Source organism: Xyrauchen texanus, chromosome 17 (assembly GCF_025860055.1).
Source record: "Xyrauchen texanus isolate HMW12.3.18 chromosome 17, RBS_HiC_50CHRs, whole genome shotgun sequence".
Taxonomy (NCBI): domain Eukaryota; kingdom Metazoa; phylum Chordata; class Actinopteri; order Cypriniformes; family Catostomidae; genus Xyrauchen; species Xyrauchen texanus.
The window spans coordinates 23,749,839-23,769,807 of record NC_068292.1 but is presented as its reverse complement, the minus strand read 5'-3'; the positions used below and the strand labels follow the sequence as shown (position 1 = coordinate 23,769,807).

At 44.4% G+C, this 19,969-nt stretch overlaps 1 protein-coding gene across 3 annotated transcripts in view; it reads right to left on the bottom strand.

Moving 5' to 3' along the window:
• The window catches only part of LOC127658317 (small conductance calcium-activated potassium channel protein 3-like), a 145,140-nt gene that overhangs the window by 55,854 nt on the left and 69,317 nt on the right, over positions 1-19,969 (bottom strand). The gene's annotated exons all lie outside the window — the stretch shown is intronic.

The window sequence follows — 19,969 nt, the reverse complement described above, 5'->3', positions numbered from 1 at the left end:
GTGTTTTCTGTTTCACCCGTCTCTGTTCACATTCCATTTCGCGTTTTCCTTGTCCGCCCCGTGTTTCACTGTCTTCGTGTTAAAACTACATTTCCCATGATCCCCAGCACTCATCACTGCCAGCCTTGTGTCATTGTGCTCACCTGATTGTAGTTTGTCATCATCTTGTATCCAGTGTATATATACCCTGTTTGTTCTCCATTCCCTTGTCTATCGTTGATGTTTATGGATGCTTGCTCGTGAACCCTGTTTATGCCTCTTGTGTTTTGTTCCATTTAATGTCTTCCGTGTTTTGTTTCTATTTTTTCCCATTGTGGATGTTTTGTTTGTTCCTGTTTTGGTTGTCTTATTAATTCAATAAAAACCCTGCGTTTGGATCCTTGCCCCTCGTCTGCCTTCCTGCTCATCCTTACACACTCACACATGCAGGTGTATATATCATATGTATAAGCGTATACTGTATATAAAGCTAAATAGGCAGAGAAATCTGACTGCAGTCTCTATAAAAAAAAACATGAGTGTGAGATCTGTTTGGAATTTCCTCTAATTTATATATATATCTCACATGCACATATACACAAACTCCCATGTGAGTAGCCAGGCAGTAGCTAAAAAATCCCTTTAGTTTTTTAGTTCTAGGCTACAACTCTCACAATGAAACTAATTCCGAGTTTACACTACACGATTTTAAGCCCGACAGTTTTGTGGAGATCGTCGACAAAAGCCCGAAATCATAGGCAAATCGGAGCTCGCACCTGTGAGTGATGATCGCAATGTATGGATTATCAAAGACGCAATCTGAGAGAAGCGCCGACGTGTCGCCGATGTCAGCGAGATATCTAGTTGGAGAGAAATTGCAAATTCTCTTGGACAGTCAGGTAAGAAAATAGGTAGATTTTTCAGTAGAAGGTACTTTTTCATATTGTAACCAATAAAATAGTTGATGTGATTAAAAACATAATATTCTGAAATGCATAACATATGCTCATGCATTTGATTTCATATCTCGTATCACTACTCGCGTGTACTCTGTTGTGAAACGTTGGTTGGAGTCTAGACAGAGTTGTCTGGGATTTGTCAATAGTGATATGTTTTGTAATGTGTTCACCCCTCTCGCCGATTCCTCATGTAATTTGAAAACGCTACGACTTCCATGACAAGACAGACAGTTATGTAATATGAACAGTACCATGATGCGACGTCTTTGTTATATAGTGTGTAGGAAGCATAAGCGACAAGATGTGCTTTGACTGTACTTTTGCAATGTTCCGGAAATGTTTCCCTGACATTCCTTTGTCAGAACCAGCCATACTGGTTTACCACAGTATGGTAAACATACGAGTTTACCACAGTTAAAACCATTACCTGCACAATTCCTTCTCTATGACAGAGCAGGGGAGCTGTTCAGTGTGGTTAGGACTATAGTAGGGTTGGGCGATGTCCCCTAAATTGGCAGTTGACGATGTTGACATTAAAACATCGGGGGTGTTATATAATTTCATATAATTTTCAAAAATGATATGACAAATTATAATTTCGTTACTTTACTAACCCAACTAATGACTCGTCGGCGCTTTATCAGTAGGTTGCACGACACGTGAAGCAATTTTTTTTAGCTTTCACTTAAGAAGAGTTGTGCACTTTTTATTTTAATATATCTCTTTACATAAATACTATTTTCCACTTAAAAACTATAATTTCGTTATTTTACTATCCCAACTGACTCATCCGCGCTTTCCAATAGGTTGCATGTAAGGGGAAAAATATTTCTTCCACTTAAGAAGAGTTGTGCACTTTTAAGCACTTTTTATTTTAATATATCTCTTTACATAGATATTTTTTTCTACTGAAAAACTATAATTTCGTTATTTTACTAGCCCAACTAATTAGTAGCCTACTCATCCGGGCTTTTTAATATATTGCTCTAAGAAAAAAAGTCATCTTTGGGCAGCCTTCTTGCGAAGAGAGCAGCCACAGCCACGCTCACTGATGAGCAAAAGGTCGAGGCAGAAATGACCATGTACCTGCAGGAAATGGCCATTGATGGGAAAGAGGACGACAAAATGTTTCCGTTCATTGCAAGATTAGCATGGAAATATCTGTGCATATGCTACCAGTACTCCATCAGAGCGGGTCTTCAGCACAGCGGGTAGTGTAGTTACTCCAATCCGCAGCTTATTAAAACCAGATAAAGTGAATATGTTGGTATTTCTGGCCAGAAACATCGAAATTTAAACATGGTCTATGGTGAAAGATATTAGACTTCTTTACGCATTTTTCGCCATCCGTTGCGGAGCTATTCGATTTTGCATATTATTTTTTAAACGTTCATTTGTGTAGTTCATATGACCACTTTACAATATTTCAATAACATAATTTATTTTGTAGCCTGTGCTGAAGTTAATTGTGCTGCTAATTATAAGTGAAATGTTAATGCCGAGTTTCGGTCTGTTGTTCCCGTTTTCTTGTTCTTTATTTGTTGTTCTTCTATGTTTTAATAAATGTGTGTTATTCATATTCACCTTGTTTCTTTCATTTGATTTGACATTATGGATTTATGGCCAAGGAAATTTTTCTTTAAAAGTATTAACCAGACAAAAGTTATTTGACGTTCGCTGGTCTGGGTTTATCTTAAACTGCCGCTTCAGTGTATACAAGAGCTATGTGACAATGAGCAAGATTTTCTGACACTTCAACTACTAATAATTAATTAATAAAGGCTAAAAAATAAAATATTTTAATCTAAATGTACAGTGTAAGACATGTAAAAAAAAGACAAGAAGCTAACAATGTCAAGATCAATATTTGTGTAGCCTGCCTGACACGGTATTTTCACAGACTAACGCGTCACGTCTCTGGCATAAACTACAGTATTTAAAATAGCATATATGTATTAGCTATATTCTCAATTTAATTTACAGAGCAATCCCTGCAAAGTTTTTAGGCTAACTATAGAAGAGACTAGGATTAGTGAGTCACACTAGCAAGACTCGCAAAAGGGGGCGTGGCATCACGATGGTGGCTCTACATCGTGATGTTGGTCAGCCATCACGATGGATGATGATATCGTCCATCGGCACAACCCTAGACTATAGTAACCTTTCAACTCTAAGTACAGGACTGCTCCTGACACCCCATTCCTCCTCCAGAACCCAGTGGTGATCTCCTTGACATTAGCATTCTCCATATGTATACAGTTTTTACAAATCAATTATTTTTCTTCAACTCTCAACCCAACTTATTGGTGCTTCCTATAAACAAATGTGTATCATGGATCTGAACTCTTTTTGTTTAGATTGTTTTTTCAGGATTTTACTTTAAAATGTATATATACAGTGGGGTTTAAAAGTCCACATTAAAAATCTGGAATTCAAAATGTAATTTAAACATGGAAATGGAAGCGTATGTGGTAGTTCTGTCAGGGAGACTTGTGTGGTACACATCATCGTTTCATTCATAATTTCCTTTAATCACTGTTCACCTGTCAATTTAAAGGCCTGCCAATATCTCAACACTCTGCTGCCTTCAGGTGTCAATGTGGCAATTTTTTCTACAACTTACTATGTCCGACATCGAGTCAGCCTTCCTCCCCGACAAGCTAAATTGGATGAAGTCACTGCTCCTTACCTTACATCCAGGATCAGCAGCTCATCACAGCAGCGCAAGTCTGCATTTTCCGGAGTCTCAGTGGGATCGCTGCCATTTTGGAATGACAACAAAAATGTGTACCAGGCATCTCTGTCAATCTCAATCTCACCAGGCCACAGGTGAACCAGCTCACATAACATCTTGTGAAGCACGCATTCCCTCCACGATGATGCCGCCACTCCATCTCAACTTTCTTCCCCGCATCACGTAGGAGACCTCTCTCAGTCGAGCCACTGCACCTACCGCAACCGGAATGCACAACCTGGTGCCAGAAGGAGCGCACTCCTCGACAAGTCCAGCAAAAGCATCGCATCAAGGCAGCAGCTGCTCCCCATCAGAAATACGCAAAGTTTTCTATCATATTAATCAATTTGCATTAATAGGATGGTTTAAGGGTCTTTGGCTTTTTGCTGTCAGTCTGTTTATCACAACTCTCATCTGCATCAATATCACATTCAAGCAGTAATATTTCATTCCAATAGAGCATTCGGTACTCATAGTGCATTGTAGGCGATCACGTGTTTCACAGCGTGACGGCTGTGCCATGGTGGGTAACTTCATTTAAGGTTCACAATGCTGATTCATTCACCGTGTTGCATGCCCAGGAGTACCCCTATCAGGGAATTAAGATCTATTATACAGTATATGCATGTCATGATGCACAGTGCTTATCGTAAGGGGTCTTACTCCATTCAGTTAAGATGATGCCATGTTTTGTTGGTCACACCTATCTCCAACACACACACACACACACACACAAACAGAGAAAAGGAACAAATATGCTGCCCTGCGATTTCATGAAGCCAAATAATGAAAATATTTTTGAATTAACATGTCATATAAAGGTTATATATAATCCTATTCATGCTGTTATGGCTCATTCCAAATTCAAGGAAAACGTCACGGTTACTGTTGTAACCTCCGTTCCCTGAGGGAGGGAACGAGACATTGTGTCGAATGAAGTGACACAAGAGGTCTTCCTTGTACCTCTGAACTTGAGAAAAGCCAATGAGTAATTGCAGCGTGCTAGAAGCAACTGCATCAGCAGCATGTAACCCTCCCCAACGCCCCCAGAAAAGGTGTCATATACAGACCTTAGGTTCCCAGCAGCCCTGAGGGGGAACAAGTGTTACATGACTAGCATGGGAGCAAGCCCAGCAGCCGCAGCCTTTTCTCTCTCTATGTCTCTCGCATAGGGTTAAGCTTAATGCTATGAATGCTATGAAATGCATCGGGGAAGGCGGTTTTCCCGATCCTATTCTTTTAGGGGGAAAAGACCCTGCGGAGGCCACATCCTGCCCAGACTAGGGGGAGGTGAAATATGGCACTTGGGAATGGCGCGGTGGTAGGTCATGCCTGATGAAGTACTTGCCCACTTCCCATCGCTGCCTCTGCGACCTTGGTGAAGACGCGAGGGGACAGGGACAGGCCGAAGAGGAGGACCTTGTACTGATACACCTGTAGAAAGTTTGGTGTAGAAAGGGTCGATGTCAAGGCAAGATGGTGACGTGGAAGTACATGTCATTCAGGTCTAATGCCACGAACCAATCTAGCTGCCGAACACAGGTTAGAATCTGTCTCTGCGTGAGCATTTTGAAAGGGAGTTTGTGTAAGGCCCGGTTGAGAACTCTCAAGTCCAAGATTGGTCGCAACCCACTTCCTTTCTTGGGTACAATGAAGTAAGGGCTATAGAAACCCTTCATTATCTCGTGTGGAGGGACGGGCTCTATTGCATCCTTGAAAAGCGATAGATCGTGATCTCTGCCCGTAAAGCACTGGCTTTTTCACCACGTACGGAGGTGGAGCGATTACCGCTGAAACGAGGTGGGAGCTGGGTGAATTGAATCGCGTAGCCGAGTCGGATGGTCCTGGCCAAACAACGCAATGGGTTGGATAGCAAAAGCCATGTGTCCAGACTCCACACGAGGGGCGCTAGAGGGACGATCACTTTTGATGTACCGTGTTGGGCTTCGCGGCAGGGGAGAGCAGGTAATAGCGCGTCGGGAGGCAGAAGAGTGTACCGAGGTTTGGGTGATGAGAAAAGACTCAAAGCACTTACCTTGCTCCGCGCACCCAGCAGGGGGCGGGTTAGAGACTGAGGAAGAGGTCCTGGAACTTTTTCCTTGAGTGCATGAACCATCCACAAAAGCCGCCTCTGTGTGATCGCTGCCCAGGCACACGAGGCAGCATCTGTGGCCATCGGTCTTGCCGAGATACCGACCGAGATACTGGACTCAAGATGGCGCCGAGTATGGCTGCTGCGTTGCGAGCTCCGTTACAACACTGCGGTTTATTGTTTGTTTTGTTTACAGTTCTTTGTTTTTTTGTCTTGGATGTTGTCTGCCTTATTGTTTACGACAGACAAACGCTTTTGGACATTAGTTCTACAATCACACATCGAAAACCGGACTTCAAATTCCTTAATGCCGACCCGCTGTTTACAAACACGCCGGCGGAGCCCTTTGTCTGTGCTGCTCGGCGCTGAAGCGCAGAAGGAAAAGAGGAAAACGAGCTGGCGTTCTCATCAGAGTAAGGCGTCGTGCAAATCGACCCCGCTACCCAGTATACTACTGGCAAATGTTCAGTCTCTGGACAACAAACTCCTGCGAGCTGAGAGCGCGGATCTCTTTCCAACGAGAGCGAGGGACTGCTGCGTTATGTGCCTTACAGAAACCTGGCTGTCTACGGAGATTCCAGACTCGGCCATCGAAATCACGGGCTTTTCCGTGCACCGAGCGGACAGAGCGAAAGACCTCTCTGGTAAAAGCAGAGGTGGTGGTGTATGTTTTATGATCAACAAATCATGGTGTGATTAGAGGAACGTACATTTCATCAAGTCTTTTTGCTCTCCTGATCTGGAATATCTCATGCTTCTGTGTTGACCATTCTGGCTGCCGAGGGAATTCACAGCGGTTATCATCACAGCTGTGTACATCCCCCGCAAGCCGACACAGACCGGGCACTCAGGGAACTGTATGGGTGTATAAGTGAGCAGGAAACCGCAGCACCCTGAGGCTGCGTTCATTGTTGCCGGGGACTTTAACAAAGCCAACTTCAAAGCAATCGCCCCAAAATACCACCAACACATAAAGTTCAACACACGAGGGACCGGGTTTTGGATCATTGTTACTCTCCCTTCCGGAAGGCTACAAATCCCTCCCCGCCCCCATTTGGCAAATCGGACCATTCTTCCGTTCTGCTTCTGCCCGCTTACAGGCAGAAACTGAAACAGGAAGCACCCACCCTCAGAGCGATCCAGTGCTGGTCGGACCAATCAGACTCTGTGCTACAAGACTGTTTTGATCACGCGGACTGGGAGATGTTCGGTCCGCCTCTGATGACGACATCGAGGTTTACGCTGACAGCGTAGCGTGTTTCATCAGGAAGTGCGTAGAGGGCGTTGTTCCGACCAAAACTATACGGATATACCCCAACCAGAAACCATGGGTTAACGGCGATGTTCGGCGGCACTCACTGCGCGGACCTCCGCTTTAATTCTCCTAACACGGAGGAGCGTAAACAAGCCAGTTATGCCCTCCGTAACACTACCAGTGCAGCTAAGCGCCAGTACAGGCACAAACTTGAAAGTCAGTTCAACACCACTGACTCCAGAAGTATGTGGCAGGGAATTAACACAATCACGGACTACAAGCGGAATAAAGTCTCCGCCATGAACACCGCTGCATCTCTCCCGGACCGAACTTAATACATTTTATGCTCGTTTTGAGGACAGTAACACCGCCCTCGCGGAGAGTGCACTCGCGACTGACGCTACAGAGGTTGATTCACTCTCCGTCTCTGTTGTGGATGTAACCCGATCATTCCGACGGGTGAACATCCGTAAAGCCGTGGGTCCAGACGGCATTCGGGCCGCGTCATCAGAGCGTCGCGCGAATCAACTGGCTGGTGTTTTTACGGACATTTTCAATCTGTCCCTCTCCCTGTCTGTAGTCCCCACATGCTTCAAAACATCAACCATTGTGCCTGTACCGAAGCAAGCTATAATCACATGCTTAAATGACTGGCGTCCTGTTGCTCTGACCCCCATCATCAGCAAATGCTTCGAGAGGTTAATCAGAGATCACATCTGCTCTGTTCTGCCCCCTCTTTGGACCCATTGCAGTTTGCCTACCGCAACAACCGCTCCACTGATGATGCCATTGCATCTACAATACACACTGCTCTCTCCCACCTGGAAAAAAGGAACACATATGTGAGAATGCTGTTTGTAGACTACAGCTCAGCATTCAACACCATAGTGCCCTCCAAGCTTGATGAGAAACTCCGGGCTCTGGGCTTAAACAGCTCGCTGTGCAGCTGGATCCTGGATTTCCTGTCAGGCAGACGTCAGGTGGTTAGAATGGGCAGCAACACCTCCTCATCACTGACCCTCAACACTGGAGCCCGCAGGGCTGTGTTCTCAGCCCACTCCTGTATTCCCTGTACACACATGACTGTGTGGCAACACATAGCTCCAATGCCATCATTAAGTTTGCTGACGATACGACGGTGGTAGGTCTGATCACTGACAATGATGAAAGAGCCTACAGAGAGGAGGTGCACACTCTGACACGCTGGTGTCAGGAGCACAACCTCTCCCTCAACGTCAGTAAAACCAAGGAGCTTGTTGTGGACTTCAGGAAGAAAGACGGAGAACACAGCCCCATCACCATCAATGGAGCACCGGTGGAGAGAGTCAGCAGCTTCAAGTTCCTCGGTGTCCACATTACTGAGGAACTCACATGGTCCGTCCACACTGAGGCCATTGTGAAGAAGGCTCACCAGCGCCTCTTCTTCCTGAGGCGGCTGAGGAAGTTTGGAATGAACCACCACATCCTCACACGGTTCTACACCAGCACTGTAGAGAGCATCCTGACTGGCTGCATCACCGCCTGGTATGGCAATAGCACCGCAGCACAACTGCAAAGCCCTGCAAAGGGTGGTGCGAACTGCCAGGAACATCATCGGAGGTGAGCTTCCCTCCCTCCAGGACATATACACCAGGCGGTGTGTGAAAAAAGCTCGGAGGATCATCAGAGACTCCAGTCACCCAAGTCATGGGCTGTTCTCACTGCTACCATCAGGCAGGCGGTATCGCAGCATCAGGACCCGCACCAGCCGACTACATGATAGCTTTTTCCCCAAGCAATCAGACTGTTGAACTCTTGATCTATCAGGATCAATAATTAGCACTGCACTTTATTCAGCTATAATCTCACACTGGACTGTCAACATATTCTCCTCAATACAACTGCTATATATATATATATATACACATATATATTTCATATACTCCCACTTATTGTATTGTATATTCTGTTCTATATTCTGCATTGTATATAATTATTGTGTTGTGTAAGTATGTGTACATCTGATTTGTAAATTGTTTTGTGTAAGTATGTGTACATTTGATATGTAAATTGTTTTGTGTAAGTATGTTGTTTATTGTAATTGGTATATGTCTCGTCACTGTCACGACTGCTATGTTGCTCGGAACTGCACACAAGAATTTCACCTACTGTTGCACTTGTGTACATGGTAGTGTGACAATAAAGTGATTTGATTTGATTTGATTTGATCCAGGAAACTACACAGAGGTGGAAGGGCATCTTTAAAAAGATGCATCCTGAAAAGGACGTTCAACGCCTGTCTGTGTATTGCTCTTTAATGAGTGAAAACTCAAACTCTTTTAGAGAAATTCTAACTCTTTTAAGGAGGGGAAAACACTCTTTCAGGCAGTGAAAGCACTGTCGAAGCGCCCAGGGGCGTGGACTGCACAGCATGTAGAGAGAGAGAATGCTGCTGGAAACATGCCGTAAGATCCAACACCAGTGCTTCTTGCCAACAGAGGTGAGTGGAACAGTGGTGAACTTCAGCTTGCTGTTGCACAACCGCTCGGCTCCGAAGAAAAAATCTGACTGACAGACGCATGCTCGCTTCCCTTTATACACGTATGTCCGGGGCGGGACATTCAAATTCTATCTGTAAATTTCTCATTGGCCTTTTCTCAATTTCTGAGTTATGCGAGGCTCCAAAGGAAGATCCCTTGTGTCACTTCATTCACCACAATGTCGAGTGAGTAACAGAAGGGGTACTGTAAATCTTTGTAGTTCTTTAAGTAAGGTGAATTCACTAATACACAGAACATCCAAAGTTCCTAGGCAGCTGTCATCTTGGATGTAATGAAGCTGATTTTCAATCATTCCGTGTTCCTGTGTGCACATCCATGAGTCAAGGAAGAGCAGCAAATTCAAGAATCACTTTTAAGTCATGTTACTTTATGATACTACTGTCTATGATGAACATGAGTGCTAACTTCACAATATATCTGTATAGGGGTGGGCGATATGGAAAAAATATCATATCACGATTTTTTCAGGAAAAATCACGATTCACGATTTTATCACGATTCTATTTCATGTTGCTTTTTAAGACTATTTTGCAAATTACCGCAACACAGGAAAAATTATATCCCCATTTAAAAAAACATAGCCCTACAAGGTAACAAAACATAAAAGGGAAAAAAAATGACAGACTATGTCAAAGTACGTTTTCGAGCATATTTTAATCAAGTGTATATTTAATGGAAGTGCAATTGTGCAAAGTAAGAACATTCAACAGGACTTGCATTACAATCAAAGACTTCTCATCACAAAATGAACATTGTTTTAAAAACAAATCTAACATTGGCAACAGCTGTAACAGACCCTGAGCAAAACCCATGTCAGCATTTTTTTCTATTTCTATTTTTTTGAGGTAGCATCTAGCATGAAAAATATAGATAAATAAACAGATGCAGCAAAAACAAGTTAAAAAATGTAAGCTTATTTTAAAAAGGTTAAATAAAAATGTTTAAATAAAAAAATATTAACTAATTAAAGGCTCTCACCATGTCATGTTCGCTTTTTTCAGTCCCCAACATTCAAGCACCTCCAAGGCCTTGTCCTATGAGCTCTCCCGTGTGGTCTTGCGGTAAGTATGTTGTTTTTAGACATGCACTGCACAACTTCCAGTCATCAATGAAATGAATTGTCAGACTTAAATAGGGTTCTGAAGTGCAGCTAGACCATAAGTCAGCTGTTGTGGCAAAAAAATTACGTTTTGAACTTTGTGTTCCATCTTGTTGCGGCATTCGTAATACAGCCGTGGAATGGCCGTTGCAGAAAAATATTTGCGGCTGGGAATCTCGTAACGCGGATCAACGACTTTGAGCAGTCTTTTGAAACCCTCGTTTTCCACAGTTTTTATGGGGATCATATCCTTGGCCAGGTAAAATGTCACTGCATCAGTTACATCTTTCCAGCGCTTACTTGTCCTGTCATACGGAGTTCCCTTCTCAAATACCTCCTTCGTTAGAGTTGTTTGTTTAAGCCTTGTAACGTTAGCCTCTGGCTGCTCCGTGGATGTACCTGATGCACTCGCACGAGGTCCCCTCACAATTTGACTATCAGCATATTCTTTAGGGTGTTTTCTTTTGAGGTGGTTAAAAAGATTTGTTGTGTTACCATCCGACGTGCGAATCTTATCATTGCAACATTTGCAAATAACTGTTGTTTGCGCCGTGTCTGTTATGGAAAATCCAAACCATTTCCATATTACCGATGTTGAATTTTTTTTAGGAATCAACTCCTCTGTGTTTTCATCCATCGTCCCTGCGTTGCTAAATCTCACGAGCAAGTTTATGATCCTGTTAACACGCCGACATCTAGCGCGCCTCACATCGCATGTTGTTAAGTAGTTGAAAAGCCATAGAACTGCATCTGATAGAACGTGCACTGTAGCACGATACAACGATATTTCCGAAAAAGTGAATCGTGGAGACATTTTAATCATTCACGATCAAATATCGTCATATCGCACACCCCTATATCTGTATATATAGCAGTTGTCTCAACACCAGTAAACTTCTAGCCAAAAGGAATCAGTGGCCTGGTCATGGGAGAAACTCAAAAGTGCAATTTCTTCAAGAAAAGCTCCCCAGATTCCTGGCATTAACCACCACTTGATATCAGGGTCATTTTCTCTTACAGTTTTACTGCTTTGTCATTGTTAAAATTGCTTTATTTCTTTCATTCTCATTTTCATGCTTTATTGCTTTCATACCTTCAGGACTGGAGCTGCTACAGCAGTTGCTTCACAAGGACTTCCTGAGTCCATTAAGACACTTGGACACTGGTACAAGACATACATGCGTCATCCATGAGTCAAGGAAGAGCAGCAAATTCAAGAATCACTTTTAAGTCATGTACAATTTTCTTACACTTCTTGTGGTGGAAGAATCATAAAATAAAAGCTATGCACTCCCTTCCTCATACTCCTCCAAGCATTGTTATCCTTTTCATGGGTATTGCACAAACATTGCTTCCCTCCCTCATATTTCCCAAAGCATTGTTATTCTTTTCAAGAGTATTGCACAAAAAATGCTCCCCTCCCTCATACTTCCCCAAGCATTGTTATCATTTTCATGAGTACTGTACGACAATGCTCCCTTTCCTCTAAATACGTTACAAGCTTTGGTTATTCTTCTCAATAATATTGCACAACCAAATGCTATTAAGGGCTTAAAAGCATTGCAAGCATTTGTTACTCTTTTCAAGGGTATTGCTGAACCAATGCCCTCCTTCCCTTCAAGTGTCGCAAGCTTTGATTATCCTTTTCAAGGGTATTGCACAACCAATACCCTCATTCCCTTCATGCATCATAAGGTTTGGTTATCCTTTCAAAGACATTACACAATCAAATGCTCGCCCAACTCAGGGCTCAAATACAGCATTGGTTAATCTTTTCAAGGGTATTGCACAACCAATTTCCCCCTCCCTTTCACGTGTCATAAACATTGGTTACTCTTTTCAAGGGTATTGCACAACCAAATGTTTGCCAAATTCAGGGCTCATATATATCATAAGTGTGGTTACTTTTTTCAAGGGTATTGCACAACCAAATGCTCACCCAAGTCAGGGCTTTAATGCATCAAACTTGACAAACAATGCTCCCCTCCCTTTTTCCTCATAGCATTGCTATCTTTTTCAAAGGTATTGCACAAACAATGCTGCCCCAACCCCCATAAAAAACGATGCTCCCATCCCTCTTTTCCTCATAGCATTGTAATCCTTTTATAGGGTACTGGGCAGGATTTCAAAGGCAGGATTTGATGGTTCACTAATCTTTTCACTGGACCATCAGACAGACGATTATGCCAAAATACTTGACTTTATTATTTTATTGTTCATCAATAAATTGTCATTCCCATTATGCTATGCTGTTCCGAGTCTTTCTGATAGAAATAAACAGATTTATTTATTTATTTATTTTTTTAAAACAAAGAAACATTATGACTTAAAATCTAAAAAATTATATTTTCATGGCACTAATCAAATAAGCAAACTTGGAATTTTGAGAGTGTAAACTGTGCAAAAGATCAGATATCCTTGCTTTCATCGAAGCACACAGGATGCTCATTGGAAAATTTTCAAATTATTCAGGTTTTGCACAAATATGTGTTGTTAATGCCAGCTCAAGTGCATGAAAAAAGGTAGGCATACTAAAAAAGTCTGACATTATGATATCCACGTAAAATTGTCTGATTCAACTTTTCACTCAAATAGTTATGCTAATAATACAGATATTAATGAACTTAATGAATTAGGAAAATGCAAAATATGTATTTTTTTTAACCCTACTGTTTGTAAAAGAGAATGTGTATTATTTTTAATCCCCTTTTAGCTTTTTGCAACTCACCTAGATAGTAACAAATAGGGTTGCAATGGTGTGAGATTTTCATGGTATGATAATCGTCTCAGAAAATATCATGGTTTCGCAGTATCATGGTAAACCCGCGGGAAGCGCACGCCCCCTGTCTCACGGACCCCCTCGAGGACCCGGAAGGCTCCCAGGCGCTCCTGAGACAACCCACCCAGAGTCCAAGACGTTAGCTCCGGAGGTGGTAAGACCGATCCGTCCCCCGGTGGAGGGCCGGGAGGAGAATCTTGTGTTTTTTCATTTGCCGCACCCCCTAACAAGGGCTGCGGTACCCAAATTCTCAATAAAAGAGCTATTTCCTTTGTCTCTGGGTCATCTGGCCTGCAAATGCTGTTCTCACTGCACTTTGCTTCCAGATCTCAACAGTCCCGGCTTCCTGAATGCGGTACCCCCTCCCTCAGCCCCACGACTGTTCCCCGGCCGGCCGGTTCAGAGGACGCCAACACCAGACCTCCTCCTCAGTCACGAACCCACCCCCTGCCGGGTGCACGGAGCAAGGTAAGTGCTTTGAGTCTATTCTCAGCACCAGAGCCTCGGGATGATTCACTGCCTCCCGATGCCGTATTACCTGTTCCGCCCCGCTGCGAAGCCCCGCTCTCACTGCCCAACCCGTCACGCTGGCTGCACCGGACCATTCGACTCGGTTACGCAATTCAGTTAGCCAGGCCTCCGCCCCTCTTCGTGGGCGTCCATTTTTCCGCGACAGCCCCTTCCTGGCGAATTCCCCTGAGGAAAGACCTCCTTTCTCAGGGACGGGGCATGCTCTGGCACCCGCACCCAGACCTCTGGAACCTCCACGTCTGGCCCTTGGATGGGATGCAGAAGATCTAGCCGGTCTACCATCAACCGTCATAGATACTATCAACCAAGCCAGAGCCCCATCTACCAGGCATCTTTACGCCCTAAAGTGGCGCTTGTTCGCAAATTGGTGTTCTTCCTGGGCTGAAGACCCACAGAGGTGCGTGGTTAGGTCAGTGCTCGTGTTTCTACAGGAGAGGCTGGAGAGGAGGCTGTCCCCCTCCACCCTCAAAGTGTATGTCGCCGCCATTGCGGCTCACCATGACACGCTAGACGGCAAGTCTCTAGGTAAGCACGACTTAATTATCAGGTTCCTAAAAGGTGCCCGGAGGCTAACTCCCTCCCGGCCAAACCTGTTTCCCTCCTGGGATCTCTCAATCGTCCTCACGGGCCTCCAGAGACCCCCCTTCGAGCTGCTAGATTCAGCTGGACTCAGGGCCCTTTCTCTCAAAACGGCCCTGCTGATCGCGGTCACCTCCATCAAGAGGGTCGGGGACCTGCAAGCATTCTCTGTCAGCGACACTTGCCTGGAGTTCGGTCCGGCAGACACATACGTGATCCTAAGACCACGACCGGGCTACGTGCCAAAGGTTCCTACCACGCCCTTCAAAGACCAGGTAGTGAACCTGCAAGCGCTGCCCCGGGAGGAGGCAGACCCAGCCCTTTCGTTGCTGTGTCCGGTATGTGCTTTGGGTATCTATCTGGACCGCACGCAGCGCTCTAGCTGTTCTGAGCAGCTCTTTGTCTGATTCGGGGGACAGCAAAAAGGGAACGCTGTCTCCAAACAGAGGATCGCCCACTGGGTTGTTGACACCACTTCACTGGCTTATCACACCCAGGCCGTGCCCCCCCTGCGGAGACCACACCTACCCTCCAGTACACCTGCCCTTTCCCTCAGCCGAGGTAAAATAGTGCGCCTTTGTTCCTAGGAGACCCCATCCTCAGGGTCCCTGGTTGATTCCTCCCTAGACCTTGTGGGTCCGCAGTTACATTTATGCATTTGGCAGACGCTTTTATCCAAAGCGACTTACAGTGCACTTATTACAGGGACAATCCCCCCGGAGCAACCTGGAGTTAAGTGCCTTGCTCAAGGGCCCAACAGTTGCATCTTGGTGGTGCTGGGGCTTGAACCCCCGACCTTCTGTTCAGTAACCCTGAGCCTCAACCACTGAGCCACCACTGCCGGAAATGGTCCAGTTCAGTGGAGGAACTCGCCGACCCAAGCCACTACGGGTACTCAATCTACCCTGTACTGGAATAGGTGCTCCACAGGTTAAGGCCTCCTGTTCGGACTGTCCCTGTGTGTAATTTCACGGTACTGTCCCCTCACGAGCGGACTCCCGTGACTCCTTTAGGCAGTCCCAGCTGCCTCGGTCGCCGTGCTGTAAGCTTCCCCCTTCTACCACCGCGCCAACTTTCCCACATAGGTCCTAAGAGGCCATGTGATATATTCGCCACTCTTTGCCTCCCCTGCAGGGTAGGTGTGGTCTCCACAGGGTCTTCTCCCCCTGAAAGAATAGGAAACGGGGTAAGACCCCCTTCCCTTAATGCATGTAAGACGCCCCAACCATAGTCGCTCTATGCGAGAAACATAGAGAGAAAAGAGGCCCAGCCAGGCTTGGCCCGTTCCCAGGTTGGCAAGCATCACCTTATTCCCCTCTCCAGGGTAACCAGAAGGATTCTGATGGCTTTAATGGGGCATTGGGGAAGGGTATGTGCAGCCTGATACAGCTGGTCGCCTTTGCATGTAAGAATAACTGCCCGCTCCTGTATCAGCAGTTCACATACACGGCTCAGCGCATGGCATGTTTAAAAGTGGACCCCTAGTGTCCCTTCTCTGACACTAGGGGTCTCTGACACTAGGGGTCCTTCTGTCGCTCTCTGGAGAGAGCGACAGAAGGGGAACGTCTAGGTTACGTATGTAACCTCCGTTCCCCGATGGAGGGAACGAGACGTTGTGTCTTCCCTGCCACGCCGCTGAGCCGAGCCACTGTTGTGGCCGGACCATTTCCGGCTCCTCAGAAAAATCCTGAATGAACTCCCGTATTCGCCCCGCTTAAATACCCGTATGTCCGGGGGAGGGATATGCAAATACCGTCTGCCAACTTCTTCTTTTTTCATAGAACAGAGGTATATATCGGCGCTCAAGAGAGACCCCTAGTGTCGCTTCTCTGACACAACGTCTCGTTCCCTCCATCGGGGAACAGAGGTTACGTACGTAACCTAGACAATTCTACCTTCCCTACTGTTTGATGGGTTCGACTTGACTTCCTCCGTAACGCTTTAAACTACAAAAGTCTCACTAGAATTGAAATTGTATTGAAATCAGTTTTGAGGTCTGCACTCAGCAATATCGAGGGAAGCCCGGTTGTAGCATGCGTGTGCCAGAGAGCAAAGTACATCATAATTGTGAGCTGGTTCCGTTACACTCGTGCAAAAGTGCAGAAGAGAAGCCTTTAGCTGATTGCGAGATTATCATTAAATCTGACTCGGCATTCCTAAATTGGCTATCAATTGGGTGGCCGCTGAATTATCTTCAATGGGAGAACCATGGCATTGTTCTTTCCCTGCTGTCTGCGATCCTGTCCGAATAGACCTGAGACCCAGCAGTTGAGAAACACTGCTTTAACTCACACACACACACACACACACACACACACACACACACACACACACACACACACACACACACACTTGGGGCAAATTAACGAGTCTGACAGGCAGTCGACGAGGAAAGGAGATGCGTATGCACAGGTGAGATTCTCCGTCCGGTTGCAATTTTTTCTCAGTACCAAATATAAGCAAATGTACATGGTATAACCGTCACTTTTCATACCATGGTATACCGTGAAACTGAAAATTAGTTGAAAACTCAACTACCAAAATTACATATTTGCAAAATTTGGTGGAACCTATGGTAACCACCATGATACATTTTTAAGGTTCACAAATGTCCTATGTTTTATTCTAGTTTTATTTATTAACTACCTGCAAAATTTCTTATGAATACAATCATTTATTATTTTGTTGTGTCAGGAACACAATACATGAACTCAGCTGTACTGTATGTTAAGACTCTAGTGACCAAACAGCTTAAAGCTAATCACAAAAACCACTCAAGCTAAACGTTTCCAGAATCAGTCCAACCTTGAACTAAAGATAATTATTAAATTGGCTTCAAGTAATGTTGGTGATTCACCATATTTTTGAATGGTTCTTAGCAAAAGCAGCACAGCTATGAATAATTTTTAATGTGGCTCTTCAAGGGCCAAGCAGTATGCAAACTTTAGCCAAGGATAAAGGGCCTGTTCACTCTAGGAAATTAATGCACTCTCACATTAACACACACACTGGAGTTCAAACAATATCTTAGAGGGCCTTTCAACCATACTGGCAAACTATTAAAAGCATGGTAATGGTAAATATAAAGAGACTTTTTTGCTGTTCAGTGAAGTTGAATTTTGCTGAATTACAAATACAAAAAAAAAAAAAAAATGATCCATTGAGAGATTCACTCAAGACTGTGTATTTTACAGGAATTAAAGACCCAATGAAATGGCTTGACAAAGACAGTTCTCTGTCCTTTGTTAAAGCATTTCCTCTGGCAACAGGAAGTTTGGGTGGGATATTTCAAAGAGCATTTCCCTTTTTTAAAATAGCCAATAGGCTTTAGTTATATCACAGCCATGAACTATGATTTGTTACTGACATTTTCATCCTAGAGAACATTTGATTGGACAAAATAAATCAGTGAAGTGCAACATGAGTCATCAACATTTTTTGTCTGTTTTCCCAGAATAGAAAGTATATTTAAATGTGTAAATCTGCTGAAAGTTACTTTTTCAGCTTTTAGGAGTTTACCAGCATTTAGATGGCTTTGAAGCTAATAGACATGTATAAAAAGCCACAAAATATAACAAAACAAACAAATTCATGGTGCCTTTAAAGGTGCACTCTCAGTATTATTTTGTATGTTGTTTTGGACTTACACTGACACCTAGGGTCCTGGATGTAGCACCATTCAAAATCATTATTTTTCAGTTTCAGATGCCATTGTTGAAATTCACTATTCACTGTCAGCCATGATACTTTAATCCATGAGTGTAAGCATAAAAACAGGGTGGTTACGCTTAGAAATTAAGCAAGTCGTTTTTGGCTGGTCATATGATCCTAACATGGTAACCCATATGAGCAAACCCTCTCCATGTAGATTAAAACAGCTTTTATAAAGTTACTGATATGAATGTAGACTTCATCTCATGTGAGTGATCATGATTTTATACATATATTTAAAGATCACAATTCATTTTATAGTAGAAAAACCTTTTTAATGAGAAAAAAAGGACCTTTGAAGGTGCCGTATGTAAGATTCAGAGATGTCTAGGTTACTATTGTAACCCCCGTTCCCTGATAGAGGGAACTAATCATTTTGTCGAATGAAGTAACACTAGGGGTCTTTCTTGAAGGCTTCAGTTACCTCTGAATGTGAGAAAAGGCCAATGAGAAATTGGCAGACAGAATTTGCATGTCCCTACCCTGGACATACGGGTGCCAATGTAGGCACGGTCCTGTCAAGGAGGCAGCGGCTGCGTGCCTGTTGCATATGATGCCCCAACCTGGTTTGGAGGCATCTGTGGTGACACGATGCATATGGACACCTGCTGTAGGGGGACTCCTGTCTGCAGAAAACAGAGGTCTGTCTAAGGGTTGAATTTCTGGTGGCAGAAAGAGGTGATGAACACACGGTATGTGCCATGGCGCCATGCCCATCTCGGGACTCGCGTCTGAAGCCAGTGCTGAAGGGGTCTCAAATGCAACAAGCGCACCGGCCCCAATACCGTAAGAAGGAGGCGCGGCGCAGGGGGAAAGTGGCTTTCTCACAGAGGAAAGAAAGCCAATGAGCGCAACGTTACCATGGTTATGTTCTCGCAATGAGAACATGAACCGTTCATAAAATGCTGCCTGCATGTGATCACAGCCCAGACACACGAGGCAGCTCTTATGACCGTCAGAAGTGTAGAGATATCTGCCGTATCCAGGAACTACACAAAGACTGAAAGATATCTTTAAAAAGAAGCATCTTTAAAAAGATGTTCAACGCCAATGTGTATCCTCTTTTAGAGGAAATATACACTTTTACAGGTCTATTTGCTCTTTAAGAAAACGCTGTCGAAGTGCTCAGGGGCGTGGACTGCACTGGCATGCAGAGAAGGGAGAAAGCCGCTGGTAATGCGCCGTAGGATCCTACAGCAATACTCTTAGAGGCGAGTGAAACAGTAGTGGAACACCAGCTTGCTGAGCACACAACCGCTCGGCTCCGAAGAAAAAATCTGAATGGACCGATGCACGATTCCCTACTTTTATACCCGTATGTCTGGGGGAGGGACATGTAAATTCTGTCTGCCAATTTCTCATTGGCCTTTTCTCAAGTTCAGTGGTAACCGAGGCCTTCAAGAAAGAACCCTAGTGTGCTTCACTCGACACAACATCGAGTGAGCGACAGACGGGGAACCCTTGTTATTAATGACACCTGTGGCCATTAAGTGAACTGCAGACAGCTACCTGTTGTTTACGCTCGTGCACACACTCCATAGGGGCACGAACGAGCGAGCATCGATCAAAACAATGATGTAACATACAAAGAGGCTGAACACACACACACACACACACACACACACACACACACACATGGGAAACAAACACACACACACACTGACAGTCTCTGTCTAGGAAAGAGCTGGTGGAGTCTGACACACAGGAAAAG